Source organism: Aedes aegypti, chromosome 3, assembly GCF_002204515.2.
Source record: "Aedes aegypti strain LVP_AGWG chromosome 3, AaegL5.0 Primary Assembly, whole genome shotgun sequence".
NCBI lineage: Eukaryota > Metazoa > Arthropoda > Insecta > Diptera > Culicidae > Aedes > Aedes aegypti.
In genome coordinates, this window is record NC_035109.1 from 167535205 (window position 1) to 167556578 (window position 21374).

The 21374-nt window shown below is 35.6% G+C and overlaps 1 protein-coding gene across 1 annotated transcript in view; it reads left to right on the top strand.

Moving 5' to 3' along the window:
• The window catches only part of LOC110677901 (ecdysone 20-monooxygenase), a 119802-nt gene that overhangs the window by 13224 nt on the left and 85204 nt on the right, over positions 1–21374 (top strand). Inside the window, exon 2 of the mRNA XM_021849814.1 lies at positions 9718–9732. The gene's annotated coding sequence lies outside the window, so the exon portion shown is untranslated. The remainder of the gene's footprint in view (positions 1–9717; positions 9733–21374) is intronic.

Below are 21374 nucleotides of genomic sequence, written 5' to 3' on the forward strand. Positions count from 1 at the left end.
CAGTTTTACGCGGAAAGATGCATTTTGAGTTTTAGAATGAAACATTAGACAAAAACGGTCTTCTACAAAGTTGTTTGTATTAGTAAGGTCCTTTGTTTGGTGTTATTTAAAATTAGGGTGGACCACATTTTCATAGAAATTGTGTAACTAACTTTCTTATTTGTAGAAATTATACTATATATGCTTCAGCAAAGTTGTAGACCATTCAATTTCAAGCAACTTTGCCAAAAAAAGTTTTTTTTATATCTCTTAAATTGATCGATTTAGAGCTATTTTACTACGGTGACATAGGGTGGTCCGAACAAAATTGGTTTTCTGGCTCTAGAGTTTTCAATTCAAATTTCTCATCAAAGTAGTCTATGAAACACTTTTAGAGCATTGAAAAATGCGTAGTTTGGTGAGTGAAGAAACTCGCTATCTCTTTCCGTTTGGGAGTTATTATTGTTTTTCTCTCAAAAACATGCCTACTTCGATTGTGAATATTTCTGATTGGGGCAAACATAAAAAATATCTCAAATATTCAAAATTTGACCAATCTAGAGCATTTTTTCCTAATCATCAAAGGGTGGTCCAACAAAAATCAGTTTTTCAATTCTAGTGTTTTTAATATTAGTTTCTCGTCAAAGCGGTCTATGAACGACTTTTAGAACTTAACAAAACGCAAATTTTCATGCAAAAAGATTGATGATATCTTTTTTAGTTCAAAAGTTAAGAAAGTTTTTCTGTTAAAAATCATTTGTTTTTAAGGGCATTTTATTAGAGTTACAAAAATAACACATTTGTAATTTTTTGATATAATATACAATTTCATTTTGTCTTTTGAATGCCGTCAAAAGATATTTTTTATGTTTGCCCCAATCAAAAATATTCACAATCAAAGTAGGCATGTTTTTGAGAGAAAAACAACAATAACTCCCAAACGGAAAGAGATAACGAGTTTCTTCACTCACCAAACTACGCATTTTTCAAAGTTCTAAAAGTGTTTCATAGACTACTTTGATGAGAAATTTGAATTGAAAACTCTAGAGCCAGAAAACCAATTTTGTTCGGACCACCCTATGTCACCGTAGGAAAATAGCTCTAAATCGGTCAATTTAAGAGATATAAAAAATCTTTTTTTTGGCAAAGTTGCTCAACATTGAATGGTCTACAACTTTGCTGAAGCATGTATAGTATAATTTCTACAAATAAGAAAGTTGGTTAAACAATTTCTATGAAAATGTGGTCCACCCTAATTTTCAATAACACCAAACAAAGGACCTTACTAATACAAACAACTTTGTAGAAGACCGTTTTTGTTTAATGTTTCATTCTAAAGCTCAAAATTCATCTTTCCGCGTAAAACTGATTCCTGGACCACTGTGCAGTGGGGACGTAATGCCAGAAAGAAGAAGAAGAAAATGTGAATAAAACTAAAATGGTTGATTTTATTTATCGTTAACAAATTGATAGCTTAAAATCTGTGCGATTACCTTATCACGAAAATTAAAAATTTATTTGAAAATTTTGAATTTCGTCATATTAAGGTGATTATAAAAGGAAGCCAAACTTCGAATTTTCAAGTGCACAAGACGAGAGTATCTGACAACAGTTCGCGTTGAAAACCAATCAAATTGCTTGCTTGCTGGTGGTGACCAGTGGGATAGATTTTCAACGCGGAGCACTGTTTGGTTCGCAAGTCTTGTGCTCTTGAAAATTTGAGGTGTGGCTTCGTTCTATAATCACCTTAATGTTTTCAAGCTGAATCATCATTGAATAACCCAAGTTTAATAAGTAAAACAAAGAAATTTAAAAAAATAACAAATTGTCATTTTTTTTCAGCACAATATTTATTTTCGTACTCTTATCAACGACATGATTCAAAATGCTACGTCCATTACTTGGGACCCCTTCACACATTACTTGGGACCTCGTCACACATCGTCACAAATTCGTGAAGTCCCCCCTCCCCCCTAAAATGCTACGTCATTTATGGACGACCCCAAATGTAAAATTTTGGTGACAGTTTTCACACGATCAGACAAATATAACTAAATTTGAAGATAATATGTGGATTTTAGGCAATTTGTAAATTTTTCCATGATTTTATACATGGGTCGAACTTTTGCCCCGCTGATTCGAACTTTTGCCCCACTTTACTCTATTTGTTGTTTTTAGACGGTCGAATTGCGTGGAATAAAATAATATCTTTTTCATCTTTTTATCCAAAAGCATTTCTTGGCCTATCATAAGGTTGCTTTGTAGTGTATCAGTTTTTTTTTCATAAATGCTTGGAAACCATTTTTAACCCATAGTGAGGCAAAAGTTCGACCCATTTATAATCTCCACTTATTTTTAAAATTCGAAAACTATCATTTGTTTCAATTTATAGTTTGACACAAGTTTGTTCAGCAAATTTGTAGCCAATATGTTGAATGTTCACTGTGCGGTATTTATGTACATTATTCCATATTCCATTTTCTGAAACTATGGATAATTCCACTATGGTCGAACTTTTGCCCCAAATTTCTCTAAGGCTAGTTTCTTCATAGTGTGTACATTTTGAATAAAAAGTAGAAAAGTAAAAGTAAAGAACGATTTAGCTTGTAGAATTAATAAAATTTCATCAAGAATCATCAAAACATTTTATTACTGCGCAATATTTTACGTCCATCCTTCAGAATTCCATTATTCCACTTCACCTGGAAGCAACCCTTCCTTAAGAATGTACCTTGACCAAACACCACATCGCCGATTGACGATGTTTACTAAGTGAGAGTTGGCTACTGCTACCCTCTGCTTCCCACCGTTTGCCTGCTGATGGATAAGCCTCTTATCCCACGGACGCTATTGTGTAGAAAGGCGTGTGGGGCCAGCAGGAAGAAAAGGGCAAGGCAAGAGGATTCCCCAATCCTCCTCATCTGCGCTGCGCTCAAACCAACCCAAACCAAACATTTTTCTGCGAATTATCAGCAAAGCACGCCGAGCAGAGCTGAGCTGATGCGGAGATTTTTGCATGGGTGTAGCTTTATTTACTTCGCTTGGCTTGCTGCTAATGATGGTTGGTGATGACGATGATAGGCGATGGCAATGAACTTGATCAAATCCCATCAGGTGTTTTCGTGGGTTGTTTTTCTTCACATGGATATTTGTTTATCATTCGGGGATACGTTTCCGCGCTGTTCAAAAACACAGCCATATGGATATTTTATCGCTTGAAAAGAATTTATCTTGAGATCAAATTTGTTGAGAATTTTCAAATGAGTGACAAATACAATGCTTTAATTATGGAAAAAAAATCATACGAATGGGGATCTTTTCACAATTTGAGGGTTTTAAAACTATATGGATCGTGGGACCACATCTTTTTCTTATTCTTTTTTTCTTCTTCTTGGCATTAACGTCCTCACTGAGACAAAGCCTTCTTCTCAGCTTAGTGTTCAATGAGCACTTCCACAATTTTTAACTGAGAGCTTTCTTTGTCAAAGTTGCCATTTTCGCATTCGTATATCGTGTGGCAAGTACGATTATAATATATGCCCAGGTAAACCAAGGAAATTTCCATTACGAAAAGATCCTGGACCGACCAGGAATCGAACCCAGTCACCTTCAGCATGGCTTTGCTTTGTAGCCGCGGACTCTAACCACTCGACTAAAGAAGGCCCCGTCCACATCTACAAACCAAAATCATGCTGAAAGTATTCGAGTTCGTTTCAAGATATGTTCGTTCGGCAAATATCTTCGACTAGCTTCGATACATTTTTTACCGTCCTAACTTTGCATAATTATGGTAACTTTAGAAACGGAAACTCTTAGATTATATCTGTGGAATATTATTCTGGAAAGCTAATATTTTGTGAGGTTGAAAACGTTGTCTTAAGGTGAAGATGAGTCGAAGCCAAACCTCAAATTTTCAAGAGCACAAATCTGGAGAACCAAACATCAGTTTAAGCTGAAAACTTAATCGATTGATCACTAGCTGGTGGTGACCAATCGATTATGTTTTCAGCTCAAATGGGTGTTCGGTTCACCAGATCTGTGCTCTTGAAAATTTGGAGTTTGGCTTCGACTCACTTCACCTTAAAGGGTCTCAAAACGGTTGTTGGGAACATAATAAAGTTTTAATTTAAAAAAATGACCTTGAAATATCTTTTATTCCTCAATAATTCATTTTATGTTATTCTTTCAAAAGTCCTAAACATTCACCTATAATTTTCAAAATAACCTAAAAATTTCTCTTTTTTTTTTTTGAACAAGTGTCATTAGGCCGAACATTAAATATTATTACACTTTATTAAAGACACTTTACTATTTTTATGGACATTCAAGGCTAAACAATTCACCTAAATACATAGCCAGTGGTCCTGAGCATTTGAAATATTCAAACAGTTTTCGTAAATTTCATAATCTCATTACAGTGACGCATTTTGATCAAAAGGCACGCCAAATTTGCTTGAGAATACAGTGGGTAATAAACTCACAAGCAAGAACATTACAATCAGTCAACAATTGTGAACGAAGCTCTTATGTGCAAAATTAATCGATTTGACCCCTTAGAAGTTAATTTTTATGAAACAGTCTTCGGTGTTTTGAGCAAGAAACCTTAAGTTTAAGCATATAATTTTACGGTAAAAAAATCTATTGTGAACTCAGTTACAGTGGGATTCCATTTTTTTGGCATGCTCGACTGTTGTCAATCATTCGATATGAGATGCCTTAAAATAGCAAGAGCTATCTTCAAATTACCGAATATTGTCTATGTTTAATAATTTTTATTCGTAAAAGAAATCTGTACTGTATATCTGTATTCTTACACTATTGTCAGGATTTTACTGGTTCTTCACTTATGCGATTTTTGTTTTTTCATGGCCTTTGTACACAATGGTATACATAACGCTTATAAAACTTAATGAAGCTACTTTAACAAGAAAAAGTGTGTGGAACGTCTGTCACAATTGATATGACGGGTCTATACGTTTATAGCATAGCTCTATCCTACGGAAATCTGCTTCAAAGTGGACCTTCCGGAAGTTTGGCTCTCATTTGGTTCCATAATGGTGATGTAACAACGCTCAAAAGATATTCTTGAATTATTTAAAAAAATGGGTTCCGACTCTGCACGGTTCCGTTTTTGGCAACTGAAAATTTCAACTTTGTTGCCAAAAATGGAATCTCACTGTATTAGCACCCATGGGTTATAATTTTGAGAAGAAATCAGGCTATGTTGCTCTTAGGATTGCAGTGTTTTTTTAATTATCAGCCATTAAGAGGACGTTGATCGATTTTGACCCAGAAGACCCCCTTTTATAATTCTAGCCTCAAACTCAAAATGACACCTTGAATATTTTTCCTCAAAAATAGATATGTAGTGCATTCCAAAAATTTTCAGAAAAATAGGTTAAAAAATGAGTCTAGGATGATTTTTTTAAATTAAATTTTTAACTTGGACCGAAATAAGTTAACTTGAATTTTTAAGTAGATGAAAAAATCGAATTTGGTACTATGCTATACCATTTAATTCCACTACAGTTTTTAAATTCTTACTGGGAATTTCTGAAGCCATCCCGAGGATATCTTGGAGTATTTCCCCACAAAGATCTTCACAAACTTCTCACATAATTCTAATGAAAAACCTCCTTGGGATATAATATGAGCTTGCTCAGGGGATACCCGATACGGCGGAGTTACCTGGGAATTCTCCAAATAATTCCTTCAAAACTTGTTCATGAAAAAATTTCACGTTCGTGTGGGGGTTCAAGCTCACTTATCAAAGAATCTTCGACCAATCGCCCAACATTCACCGTAAGAACTACACGTCTTCCACACTGAATACTGACTCTTCGTCCAAGGTTGCAGGCACTTCTACCACCAATAAGCACTTGAACTACGAATTTCTTGAGAAATTAAGAATTTCAAGGATTGAAATTAAAATTTCTCCATGTTGTCCTTTATGAGCTCCACAATGAACTCATCCACAGTGCTCTGTAGTTATTTTTGGAGATTATTTCATAGATCATTGCTCTATGGATGTCTCGGGAAAATTATTCCAGTATTCGTCCAAGGATCTCTTCGGGAATTTATCCCGGTATTCCTCTAGTTTTTCTAAATTTACTCTACTAATGTTTTAAAAAATTGCTTGTATTTATTTTGCCCAAATACACTCAAATTTCATCTTGCCCCACCCATGTCATCTTGCACGGTGTACCGTACTTAAAAAAAAAAAATATTTTTTTTTTCTATAAATTCATTTAGCAAATTCTCCAGAGATTTTTTCATGAATCACTCTTGGAATTCCCTTCATTTAGGTTCTTTAAGGCCATAATCCAGGGATTCCTTTCGGCCATTTCTTTCAATAAGGTAAAAAATCCATGCATTTCGAAAAAATCAGGAATTTCTCCTTTGATTCCTTTATGAATTTCTTTAAATAACTTTCATATGATTCCTTAGAGGTTTTTCCACGCGGTTTTTCCTTGTTCAGAGTTCCTCCAGTTTTATTTAGTTACTCCAGAGATGCCTCTATGAATTTCCCTAAAGATACCTCCAAAAATTATTTTCAGGGTTTCTGCATGGGTTCTGTCAACCTTTCCAGAGTTTTCTTCAAAGATTCTTCCAGGGTTTTATATGAAGACTTTTTCAAAAAGTTCAGTTTAAGTTTTCATAGTTTCTTTTCCAATTTTTTAAGGGAGGATTAGGAATCGAACCCATGACCTTCCGCTTACGAAGCGGGACCCCCCTAAAAAAATGTTATTTGAAAACTTTTTTCAAAACACTCAAATGGTCATGTTCATTATGGCCATCTTCTCATCGTGCCCGTTCCAAAAATACCCATATTGCATGTGTTTTCAATGGTTTTACTAATCCGTAGACCGCCATCTTGGATTTAAAAATAGCGTCGGACATCGATTTCCGTCATCCCCTCATTATGCCCATTCCAAAAATTCCCATATTGCATGGGTTTCCAACAAATCTTACACTCTTGAAGCAGCTACCTTGGATATGGAAATTCAGTAAATTTTCTTTACCCATAGTCCAACAATTTTATTGTATAGAGTAAGGTGGGGCAAAAATTCGACCTTAGTGGTATAATCGAAATTTCCAGAAATACAATAGCAGTTGAAAAGGAATAAATACCACGCAAGGAACTTTCAACATATTGGTTTTAATATGCTGAACAAACTTTTGTCAAAATATTTAACCATTTTAAGTTATAACAGTTTCAAAATTGATTGTCTTATACGAACTCTTGCCCCACCGGTGGGGCAAGAGTTCGAATCAAGTGTGGGGCAAAAGTTCGCTGCCTTAAACACTTAACATAGATACTTTTATGACGGGCATACCTTATACCAGCCGTAAACCTATGTTTGCCGGAAAATACACACTCAATTTTTATCAAAAAATTGCCCAAAGCAGGGTTAATTGTATTATGTCCAAAAATAGCGATTTTTCGTGGAACTAAGTGAAAATGTAAAATTTTGGTAACATTTTTCGCACAAACAGGCAAATTGCGCGAAATTTGAAGATAATATGCGGATTTTAGGCAATTTTCAATTTTTTAAGTTTATACATGGGTCGAACTTTTGCCCCGCTGATTCGAACTTTCGCCCCACTATGGGCCAAAAATTGTTTCCAAGCATTTATGCAAAAACTAATACACCAATAATAATAATTGACCAAAAATTACAATATTTACGTCGAAAAACAACAAATAGCCATAACTTTTCCAAATCTCAATAGATTTTTATGATATTTGAAGTGAAAGTCTTTTACTTGAATAGCATTCGAATCACCATGACATTTATAAGTTTTGTTTTGAATTGAGCTAGAAATCTTGAAAAAAAAACTCACAATTTAAAAAAGTTGTGAAATCCAATCTTCCTTATCTTCCTTACCTTCCTAACGATAAAAATAGAGTTCTGTGATATTTTCAGCTATTTCGGTGAAGATTTAAAGGTGGCCCAAAGACGATGTAGGTTTATATGGAAATTACTTAGCTTAGATTAGACTGACTACACATATCAATGGTTGCTATTCCGTGATTGACCGATGTCAGTGAAAATGCACAAAGAATCAACTATAGGTTCGGCTGGGATTGGCCATAATCTTCTTCAGTGTGCATAATTCAGTGCCTCAATTTATACAGGGTCAATAACGGCGCCGGCCACGTCCTTGCAGTCAGGTGGGATTGGGGTAAGTTATGTTAGTTATGTTAGGAATGTTAGTGTGTAACCTTTGCTATTTGGAGACCGTGTTTGCCTCTGCATCTCCACAAAGGTTACTGGGAGGGATGTTTGTTAATGGGGAGGATCGTTGGGTCGCAGGATTCACTTTGATAAGCGATTAGACCATGATAAATATTTTGACGCGAGCAAAGGATAAGACACTACTACCTGCTTTGCGATCCGCGACACTATTTTATCACACCACGCGAGCGACGCGCAACACGATTGATCCTGCTCACATCACCCGCCCCCGCAGAAGCAAGTCGATGTAGGTTTATATGGAAATTACTATGGAGAAATTTTTAAAAATATTAGTACTGAACAAACTTATTATCTCATGGTAAAAACTCATTCATCAAGCCTTGATAAAGGATATTGCTAAAGAAATAAATCAGTTTTGAGCTAATTTTTTGCAGACGTTGATAGGGCAAAATCCGCCATATGGAGTTAAATAATTCCAAACAAATTCATGGATATTCCCTCTCCCATTCTTTATATTGAACTGCTCTCTTCAGCGACTTCCTTTATCGAGCTTTAAAGAATAAAGTTTTACTATGCAATGATAAGTTTGAACTTACATTACAGTACTATCGTGTTTGAAACATTTCTTAAAATTTCTCCATAGTAATTTCCATATAAACCTGCATCGTCTTTGGCCCACCTTTAAATCTTCACCGAAATAGCTGAAAATTTCAAAGAACACTATTTTTATGGTTAGCAAAGTAAGACAGATATGGGAGGTGAGATTATCGAACATTTTTGAATTTTGAATTACCCTAATGTTCATATAATTAAGGTTGGTTGAACTTATGCCTCATGCATACATCCGCTTCCAAAAAATAAAGGAGGGTTCAGATACCATCCCGGGCATGCTATCTTTAGCCCCACTCTGCCCCTTGCAGTAGCTTTAAAAAGGTCGTAATTTGGTTGGCTTGTTTTTGAGAACGTGTCATCTGAAGCACGCAAGTCTCGTCCAAGGCTTTTGAGGGTTAAAAATAATCAAATTATTGATCATCAAAAGCAGAGGTCCTTCCCAATCAGAAAATAAAGATAAATAACAACTGATTTTTTTATTGTGTTCTTAGCTGATGATATTCTGATTTGGTGCCCAACACGCCGTAGCAGTGAAATAGTCATTACTAATTATAACTATTTTGTAGAAATTATTAAAATAAATAATCAATTTATTCTTTTCAATGTCAGAGGAATTCAAAAAGGCAAACTAGCGTTTGATTGTACCTTCAAATTATAATGTAAAATTGCACAGGTTCTTCTTTATCAACTTCTGAAAAAAGGTATGCATAGACTTACTAATAAGTAAACAGTTTTCAGGACAAACTTATAATAAATCATCAAATAATTTTAAAATTTTTATTCCATCTCACAAAGAAACACAGTGAATTCTTGAAAAATTTTTCAATCGATTCCACAGAACAAAATATACATAGATTTATTCTTGCGATAATTTTATTAATGTCAATGCACTAATATGTATAAAATTCCTTTCTCTCCCTTCTAGACTCGTCTTTCCCACGTAAGTTAGCAAAAATACATTTGCACCGGCAGCAACGGTTCCGCCTCCCATTTATTACGAGAACCTGCAACCCACTAAACCATCGCTGCATCGCTAGTGACCGCGGCCCAAGCACTCCAAGAAGCACCGGACAAGGTCAATGTCCTGCGAGCCGCGTGAATCACAAACTGCAGCACCGGTCGGTCATCGGCACGGAAAACCTACTGTAGGGCAAAGTGGGGTAAAATTTTCATTTTGAAATTTCTAGTTGAATTTAAAAGAAATGTTATGCATTTCATGGTAGTTTGAATGTTGAACGGATAAGATAACTTACTTTAGGTACATGTAAGATACTTTAAGTACAAAAATCATTGAAATCGATTGAGGCCAGGAGTTGAATCCTGAGAAAATTTAAAGAATCTCTCACTTATCGCTTTCTGTAACAATCATGATTTGCAGCACATCATGAGAGCCTGTTTATCGTCTATTTCTACAGCTCTAATTAGATCGGGGGGACAGCAGTGCATGATAAAACCCATCTAAGCAAGCTCCAAACCTGGGAGGTTGCTCTCTCTTTGGGTTCCTCGTTCGCTGTTCTTATTTATCAAACCTGTTACGATAAGTTGCTGATCATGGAGCGCTACAGATGGGATGTTTTTCTTCGTTTGCTTTGATCATGCTTCTGAATAAATGAAAACGAATTCTGCAATGCCTGATTGAGATTTAAAAGTTTTGGCTGTTTCTGATATGAAAATTGTAGTTTAGTCCCATAGTGGGACAAAAGTTTGTTTATTCCACTAAGATCGAACTTTTGCCCCACGTTACTCTAAACGGTAACAGTAAAAATCCCTCACACATTCTGGTCCCGGTGTCCGAGTGTTATGTAATTTCATCATGACCATCACCGGTTACGATCGGCGATTTGTTGCTGCTGCTGCTACTTACTACCTTCCTACTACTGATGATGTTGTTCTTGTATATGTTGAATTGTTGTTGTTCTTGTTATTGTCGTTTTGCGTGGCTTTCGCTCATACTCTGCGCCTGTGCTGTTATTCGTTCTTGTCTCTTGGACTTCTAGGTACCTATATATTTGTTCTTTCTTTCTTGTTCTCAAAGAGTTGGCTTTCATTCATCCAAAGGTTACGGTTCTAAAGTGTTGGGAAGCTTAGGGCGGGTAGGCGGAATGATAAGTGCCAAGATTGCATACCTTCACGACACTCAGCACAAGCCAGTCGGTGGGGGTTGAGATACGCCCAGAGAATGGTACGAGGAATGCTGTCTTAGGTTCTAAGGCCAGGGATGTTTTTAATATGCACCTCTTTGTTTTTTTACTATTAGGTAGGTGTTCCTGGAGTTCATATCAATGCTCTAATATTTAAGAAATTCAACATATGACAAAAAAGCAATTCACTTTGTTCAGAATTGTTGTTTATTTCGGACAAAAATAACTAACGATTATCAAAGAATGAATAAACTTTGTTTAGAAATGTATCCTTCAATACAATATGCATGGCGGTACTGTAAAACAATTGATATAACCCTAAACTTTTCTTAACTACGGAAAATTTCAAAACCATCAAGTGAAAATATTAATTAGTTGTGATTTGTTTTCAAAAGTGCATAAATTAGTCAATTTATTTTCAGATTTGTCTTAGAAAATCGGTGGGCTTCGTGGCCGTACGGATAGTGTTACCTAGCAGTTGGCTACATCGTGTCAAAGAGTGTGGGTTCGATTTCCGCTTCAGTCCGGAAATCTTTTCGTCAGAAATTTATTTTGACTGTGCCACCGGGCGTTGCATGCTAGTCCGTTGTCGAGTGTGGTGCTTCCTTCATAGGGTGAATGGTCAACTGGCATTGGAAGTATTAACGTGTCGGTGTCTTTTTTGAAAAAAAAAAAAATACCCAAAGTGCACAAGAATTTACAAACATTTTAGAGCCTTGGATATATTTTGTAAAACTATTTTATAATTTCGATTAGTTCTTTGTGATTTATACGATTGAATGATTTGAATGGATTGAATTTTTGATGGATTCAAAAAGCATATAAAATGAAACGCTCTGTACGGTTTCCAAGCGTAATCGAGCCTTTAGGAAATGTTGCTTTCTAAAGGTGTGTGAAGATTTCGTGTGCTTTGCGAAGACCCAAGCTGTCCGATTCATTTTTCGTGCTCTCGAAGTGATCTTTATTTCAGTTAGCACTTCGTTCGCGCGCCATCGGAGTTATTTTATATTCCTGCTTATGCGAGTTGACGCTGAGATTGTGACTGTTCAGTAGAGGATGGATTACCAACTGGTGAGCTCGTTTCATGCTTGTAATAACACATATGTATCATGACATGTATTTTTTAAGCATTTGTTGAACAAACTATGGATGGTTCCCCAGACAACCAAAATGTACGTATAACGAAATCACCTGGAGGCTCTATATGTGCAAAATTTCACTTATAAGATGTTGCGAAACAGCCTTCTACGTATAAAAGTGGAGGCGATATGCGTGCATATATTATGTGATGAATAATAACATACAATGCGAGTGTATAAATATTCTACCGAACTAACCTGCAATATTATGCGACTTAACTTATGATAACAAATGATGATTTGACAGCTGCTACGGATTGATCCGACTTACTTTGTACGTGTGTACGGGACGAAACAAAATGTACAAATGAACTCAGAAAAGAAGTGTTTTATGCGAGGAAACTCATCGATCTGACGAGTTTATCCACGGTGTTTAGCGAGTTTGATGTAATAAGTATGAATAAACGAGTTGTAACGTGAACTTTCATGCGATTTCTGGTTGTCTGGGTCGTCATTTTGAGTGTTGACATTGGCGCTTGATCATGTTTTATGAAATTTCGAGATTCAAACTTTTGAATAGTTCGATGTTAGAGATGTCGGCATTGATAAATAACTTTTTAAACAGGTTACATGAATCGGATCACTTACCAAGGTGAATCCTGATCATGTAGCTTTCAAGCCCCACTAACAAAACTCTTTCCCGTGACAACCATGAAAATCCAGAGGTATACTCGGTCTTTAGCAACAATGGATGCCATACTAACATTCCTTCCCTTCCCTCGATGACCGTAAGGATGTAGCCGGCACCATTGAAGATGGTATGCTACTCCCAAGCTACATCTTTTGGTTCCCTGTACAATTTCGATTATTCTGGTCAATCACGGAGTAGCAACTACGAATTGTACGATCATCAATGCTCATGATCATGCTCGTGCTCTAAAGGTGCCATTATACAGCTGACATGCCCTATTTTAGCGCTAGTGGTTACTTGAGTAGCCGGGTATTTTGAATTTTCACAGGTTTCTATGGAAAATGCTTATCAAAAAGAGCTTTCAAAGAGGGAAATTTTGAACAGCAAAAATTGTAACATTTCGTGTGAAATGTTTACAATACAGAGTAAAGTGTTTTAAATATGAAGCTGTCCGGAATTTGAATCAGAATATAATTTATCCTAATTTGACAGGATGTGTAGTCCTTTCATTCCATCATACCGAAACCTCTGTAACTCGATGTTCCCCAACTAGATGCTGTTTCAGTTTTCCATGCAACTAAACCTCTTCAATTCGATATTTCCATGAAAAGCTTCAACTGTCCTCCAAATGTTCATAAATTTCATGACATTGAGATTAAGTGGTTTCAAATAGGGAAACCGAAGGTTTGCAAAAGTGTCATAAAAGTTTGCAAAGTTTCTTGGGAATTTCCAAAGCATTTACAGAAGGTCCCAATGAGTTAACAGTTCTAGAATTCCTAAGTGGTTCTCAGACGCTTGTAAGGGCTAGGTATTCTCAAAATGGTCGATATTTATATGAAGGGAGAAGGTTATTTCCAGTTATTGAAGCCTACGATGCTATTCCATACCAGGTTCAAACCCGTTAGATTGGAAGAAAAATTCAATTTTTCATTATCATCGTAGACAGCAAAGTTCTCAAGATATTTCCCACGTCTTTCTCAATAATGTTTGAATTGATATTCAAAGACGCTGAATTTTCAAAGATTCCAAGCAGATTTTCTGAAGGTATGTTTTTTTTATTCTTCAAGGAACTAGAAGTTTTCAAGTGCTGACGAAGGATTTTCAGTAGTGTCTAAGGAGTTTTCAAAATTTCTCTAGAGTTCTATTATATCTGTAAAATTGTTGCTCCAAAAATAACTTGATTTGTTTCCATCAGGCTTTTATTATCGCAACATTGTACAATATTAGTCGAACGATGAACAACAAACCGATTTAAATTTCATTGATTACTTAAAAAGATACAGCACGTACAAGGTGTCCACTTTATAAAATGAACATTCCTTAATTAAAAGTTCCATATTGTGTGATAGGGACAACCACAACCGCATATTTCACGACCAACCATCCAACTCTTGTCTTAAACTGTTGGTTCGTATGGGCGTAGTATCATAATCATACACTAAGGATCAAATGCTTTAACGGTTGTAACTATCCTCTCTATCGACAGCATCAGTTATATACAAAAATGTATTGATATATCATTATTTTTCCATACGTTTTCACCCAATTGTGTTAGTTTTGGAAACTTTGCCATTCTAAACCATTATTCACCTGGTTTTGAAAAAAAATAGCCTTGGAATCCATTATTCTTTGTATAAGATATTTTTGACCGTCATTTTGATTTAGTCAACTAAAAATATGAAGTATTAAGGAGCAAACAAATCAGTGAAATGGTCGTCTCCAACCAATCTAGAAATTTCAAAGTGATGCACCGATTTGCTTCATTATTCCACAACAACTTTCATCAAAGTGTTGCTCAGAAAAATCTGTTGCCTTAGATATTCAGTTCATATTCAGTTTCACGAGAACCCAACAGCAATAGTATTAGCAAGCCTTAATCAGTGTTCAAAATTAAATTTCAATTCTTTTCTATTGTGCATTTGAATCATTTAAAAATGTCATTCTTTATTCGCCCATCACTTTCCATACATCCTATGTATGGAGTACTTGTAGAGTGTTGCACTTGTATGGTATGCCACTTCTGCTTAACACAACAATTTATGAACGGCAATCACCAACCAGTCAATTTAGGGTTCGTCGCTTGTTTCTTTTGGCTCTCCCTTCCTTCTGTTCCCCTACCCCGTTCCGAGCATTCGCTGAAATCGGTGCCCCATATGCGTGGCGTGTGATCAGCGCGAGGTCGTTGTTCATCAGCTGGCCCAATCTGGCCATTGACCGCGAGAGTTGTGCTGACTTGTGCCATCCCGAGCAGAAGAGAGTTGCTGCAGAATACTAAACTAAAGTACTTCAATACTTACCACCTGAATAAGGTATGAAAGAGACCTGCATAAAAGGTGAAATACCTCAATAATATCACAATAGTGTTCAATAACCGATAACAGATAGTTCAATCAGGTATTGCAATACCACAATAACAGTTACATAATCAGTTTCCATGAAGAAGTGAAATTTTTCATTAGTAGATCAATACCTCAAACAGTCTTCAATAGCTTTCGGATTAGTTTTAGCAATATTTTGAATTCTATAATAATATTATCCTGGACTACTGAACAATACCTAGTTAAGGTGTGATACTAGAATTATGGTGTGCATACCATATTTTGGTATTAAACATTTATCAGGTATTGTACACATATTGGTATCAATTCGATATTATTATAGAATTAAAAATATTATTTAAAATACTTCTTCGAGGTACTGCAACCCTGTTGAGCACTGGTTAAGGTGTTGAACCACGATTGAAACATTTTATTTCTTTATTCATTGTTTTATTCAGGTATGACAATACTTGATTTATTTATAAGTTTTGTATTTGTAGAATGAGACATTATTAGAGGTATGTTTTCTCTGATGTAGGGCTCTTTCTTACCTTTTTCTTTCTTTAGGCTGTAAGTATTGAAAATTATCTGATATGCAATTCCACGGCTTGGTATTCTGAAGCAATTTTCTTCTGCTCGGGATAGCCACCGCATCGCATCCTCCTGCTTCTCCGAGAATGACAGAGAGTTCAACGGCCGGTCGATTTTCTGCCAATGTGTTTGTGAACTATGTTGTTTGGCACTGGTGGCAACGTGTAGTGGCGTTTTCCCCCCTGTTATTCCCCAATGAGTGAATAACGATCACCGCCATCGTTTGGTGTACTCGCGGTTTGATTCTATGCCTGCGGCATTGCACAATTACTTTCCATTAACAAACGTCTGTCGTTGATCGGTGAGATTTGTCGATGGGTTAAACAAGGAACCATGGTCGTAGTATGATGTGACACACAAAACAAAACATCCATTGAAATTAAAATATTCGTATTTGTTGGAAGTACAATGGTAAAGTCTCCTTAGTGAACGACAACCTGACTTATTTTGGGTTTGCTGCATTCAAAGCCCATTCTTACAGTCGACGAAAAATAATCGACAAAAAAATGCAGATCCAAACGAAATAGCCGTGTGTTTTAATTTTAATTTTTCCTAATAACTGTACAAAACTGACTAACGACATGTAGATATACATGTGCAAGAGTATCTTGTGAAAAATAAAGTAAATTGGTGCAAATCTTTTTGAATATTCGCGAAGAAAATGAAGTAGGGTAAGTGTACCAGCTATGGACATAGTGGTTCCCTATTTCGCCATACCGTAAACTGGTGAGAAGTTGATCACTTTTGAGCGATTTTGTGTTGTAATTCCTAGTGGGATGCATGTATTATCATCCAAATATTTTTCAAGTATAGGGTTGAATGTTTAACGAATTATATAAACGAAATTTTGGCGAATTATTTTTGTAATAACAAAAACAGTTTTTGGAAATCAAAAAGTGGTGTTTCTGATTCCGGGGTTAAGTTGATCAATTACTACGATAAGTTTCCTAAAATAAAGAAGTACAGTAGTCACACTACCATGGGTCACCCACTATTATGGGTCGTTTCCATTTGAAATGCGTGTGGAACAAAGTGACTAATAATCGTGACAAGGTGACCCATAATAGTGTAGGCAGTGTATGCTATTCACTAAATTTGGAGTCTCTGAATCTGAATCAAGACTCAAGAATCTTACAACCTATTGATAAATCGTTTAATTTTTGAATTAAAAGTTGTGAATTACAGATAACACCACATTAAACGCCTAAAGGTAGGCAATTTTCTTTGAAATTAGCAACCCTCTTGCGAAAAGAACATGTGTTTCTCTAAAAACAGAATTTCTATCCTCAATACAAATTAAAACTGGGTACACAAAACATATCTGGAATTCATAAAACAGTTTATCAAAATTGTGGCTTTGTACAGCCGTGGAAATAGTCGATTGTTTGGATAAGAACCCTTCAACAGTTCATCAAACATTTCCTAAAAAATCTGTTTTTTCATGAAATATTTACCTTGAATGCCAAACCGCATTTATGCAAATTAAGAATAGCTATCAGGTAATGGATGTGAGTACGGAAATTATCAATTTCTCCCCGCTGATCAACTACACCCCGAATTACGGTACGTGATTATTTGAATATTTTCAAATTTAGGGGATTTTTTTATTTTCGGACAATTTGGGCCGGAGGTTCTCCGATTTGTATGAAATTTTCACCAGAGGTAGGGCTCGTGGATATATGACCAAAAGTAAAATTTAAAAAAAATAGAGTGGGTGTACCAGTCATGGACATAATGGTTCCCTATGTCGCCATACGTGATTACTTTCATGTCTTCAAATTTTGAATATTTGTGTTTGTTGTGGTACCATTTTGACTCATATTTCGAACACTTGAAGCCAATAGGAACTTTAAATGCACATGGTGGGCATAAATTAGTAGATATTTATGAAAATTTTAGTTTCTTCGTAATGCCTTACTGTTAGCTGTTGGGTGTACTGATAAAAATATTTATTTAAACTTGTTTCGTATTGTTTTTACGTAAAAGTATGGAAGAACATTTTGACTCAAATGCCGAACACTGTGTTCATTATGTCTTATATTCCGAACACCATGATTCAAATTCCGATCAGCATGAACAAATCGTACACACTACGAAAAAATCATGTGATTTACGTCTTTTAGGATGCACATAAAAGAAGCGAGCCGAATGACGTAAATTTGTGTCCAATTTAAAATACGTTAGTGTCTGATTCGGGAAATGTCGATCACAGTTCTATCGTTTTCGTGTCCATTCGCATGTAAAATTACATTTTTTGTTCAATACATCTTCATGGACACATTTTTGTGTCATTCCATCACTTACATCATGTGTCATTCAGTCATAACCAGAATTACGTCCACAGTAATTTTCATTATTTTTAAGAGTGTATTCAAATGAATAATTTCGCAAATAAATTTGTCTGAGCTAGTTTCACTGGCCTCCAACTAGAGAATCCTCACTACCCCCGAGGCATAAAATAGATTGGAAGATGTTTAAATTTAATTGTAATTGACTGCCATTTCCTGGGAACTTGATGATATATTTCAGCGAAACATTTCAACCTCATCGCCATACAATAACCGGGTGTTCGAATTATGAGTCTGTTCGGAATTTGAGACAAAACGGTAGTTAGATTTAAGATAGATCTTGATGTTAAAACATTCAAAAAGATTTAAAATGTGAAAGTTATCAAAATTTCACATGGCCAGATAGGGAACCACTATGGCCATAACTGGTACACTTTCCCTAGTGGACTATTTTCCCGGAAAACTCTAGATGAATTTTCACGATTTACCTATATACCTCAAACTTTAAAAAATCATATCTCCTGAACAAAAAACTTTTAGTGAAATCGAAAGGAAATTTCCTCAACAATCTATTAAAAATATGAAAAAAAAAACATTTCCCCGAAAATTTTTATTATGGAGAAAATTGTCGGTAAAACTATCGTCTGTATCATGAAAAAATTTCGAAAAAATATATTTTATTTCATCAATCTATAATCTAACTTTCGTTCATAGACGACAAAATGGATTTTTTTTGCCGTTTAGGCGACACGTATTGTAAGTGTAACGCAGTAAACCATCCTTCCCTTTCCAGTCAGAAGAAGCTTTTCGTCAATCGGAGCAATCTCCATTGGTCTGTTGGGTGTTTTGTGTGCTCTTTATCAACATTGTTATTTAGTATTAAAGCTAACAGCCTCTATGGGAGCCGCACGAGAAGTTCTTCATCATCCTTCATCACTCAAGTCCCATGAAAACTGCCAATCATGTTAATATTTTTTTATTATGTAAAATATTCAGACGATGAGACTTATCTATTGAACATACTGCCCCAACAAATCCCTAATTTTGCTAAAGAATCAGCTAGCTTATTGCCATATATGTTAGAGTAAGTAGAAACCCAAACAAATTTAATAATAAAACCCTGAGAATTCAAATAATATGATTCTTTTTTCAGCATCAACATAATGTGATGAGTTTAACAACTAACTTAACAACAAGTAACTTTGGGTCAATATTTTTACAGCAAGCTAATGTCAGAATAATGAAAACAATGTGTTAAGCTTCAAGAATACATTATAAATAGCCAATAGATGGTCATAGATAAGTTTTATGACGGTTCAACTAGCCATGAGATGCATAGAGAGAGGCGGTCAAAGTCACCCCCTAGGCCCAATGTCACCCCGCACGGCGGTAATAAATTATATGAATAATACAAATATTTGGCGAACATTTTTTAATAAAGAAACGCATAAAATACATAGCAGTTAGTTCAGCTATGAAATTTGAGCAAGGAGATAATAATTAATGAAAATAAGCTGAAAAAGTCCAACCGTTGATAGTAGTATTTCAGTTTGCTTGAACAATTTGGTATTTAAGTGATTTTTCTTCTTCTTTCTGGCGTTGCGTCCCAGCTGGAACAGAGCCTTACTCTGTAAATTGTTTTAGCTTCTGTAATGAACTGAGAGCTTTCTGTGCCAATTGTGTCATTTTTGCATTCCAGAAACAAAAGCGAAGATATTATATGACTAGCAAAGTTACAAAAATTGCAACCTGAAAATTTCTCTACCGGTGGGATTTGAATCCACGACCTTCAGTTTGGTCTTACTAAATAGCTGCACGATTACCGTTATCTGTGCCTCTAAACGTGTGTATTATTTCTAGCTTTATTAAATATACTCCCAGATCAATCGATAATGTATTACATTTTCCTACATTCAGACTATTTATTTAAAAAGCAATATCTGATAAGGTTCATTTTTCAACCGCACATGAATAAACTTTTTCTGTTTACAGTCTTCAGAAAGATTAATTTTCATGTGAGTAAAAAGCGCACACATTTCACATGATAACGATTCAAGCCTTAAAGAAACCCGCTCTTAGCTGATAACCATGGTGTTAATAATAATCATTATAAATATGATTTATTTCACACATCTATCATAAACATCAGATAAGTGCTTTCGCAACTCAGTTGTTTTTATTTTAGGGATTTAACTAACTCAATCAGTAATTGTAAACTCATCGCAGTTTAAAGAATTGTAAACTCATCGTAGTTTAAACAATAAAAAAATTTCAAGTGAAGTTGTTTAATTTAATAACAATGAAATATGAACGATTGAACGAATTTATGATACAACGCAAATTCGTTATAGGGGCCCAGATAGCCGTAGCGGTAAACGCGCAGCTATTCAGCATGACCAAGCTGAGGGTAGTGGGTTCGAATCCCACCGGTCGAGCATCTTTTCGGGTAGGAAATTTTCTCGACTTCCCAGGGCATAGAGTATCTTCGTACCTGCCACACGATATACACATGCAAAAATGGTCATTGGCATAGCAAGCTCTCAGTGAATAACTGTGAAAGTGCTCATAAGAACACTAAGCTGAGAATCAGGCTCTGTCCCAGTGGGGACGTAACGCCAGAAAGAGGAGCAAACTCGTTATAGTTAATTGTTTAACTCAACCTTGATTTAACATTCCTCTATGTACCTCATCCGTACAATGAAATTGAAAGATAAGCTTAAAATGTAAAATACAGAAGAACCTTCAAGAGTCGTTTTCCCATGATTTGACAGCGAATTATGGAACTATGGAACTAGAAACAAAATTACTAGCCAAAGCATTTCTTTTCCAAAAGTCAGTATTTTCATTAATCCACAGATCTTTTAATATTAATTTATGGAGGTTTGACTGTAACACTACAATATCAAGCAGCAACATATTAATTCGCTGAAGTTTGCCACAAATTTTTCGATTCGCCTATCACGCAAATCAACCCAATTCTGGAGTCGATCACAAGACATAAACACAAAGCACCTAATGTTTACTTTGTCGGCAAAAAAATGCATCACTGGCTTCGTCAGTTCAGTGCACCAATATAATTACCATCGTCATATTTTGAGGTAGGTCATATACCTACATCAGCCCCCGGAATAGCCACACACGCTATTATAAACTCTGCTAGATCAGGAAATTCAAAGCGTAAACATTGAAGTAATCAATTCACAAATGAAGGTCAATCGAGGTTCCTACGCAACTAAGCTTTGATAATGTAAATTGAAGACTGTCTCAAACCAACGCGATTGCTTGAATTTTTCTCAATGAGGAATCCCTCCTCTACGGAACAGAAATGTCATGTAATAGTACTGTCAGTTATTCAGTAGTAAAATCTCAGCTACACTTAGCATAAACGTATTGGTTTAGCGAATACTCAACGTTGTCTTTAGGTCGCTGACCGTAGAAATGTTTTGCAATGATTACCATGGATCGCTGCATCCG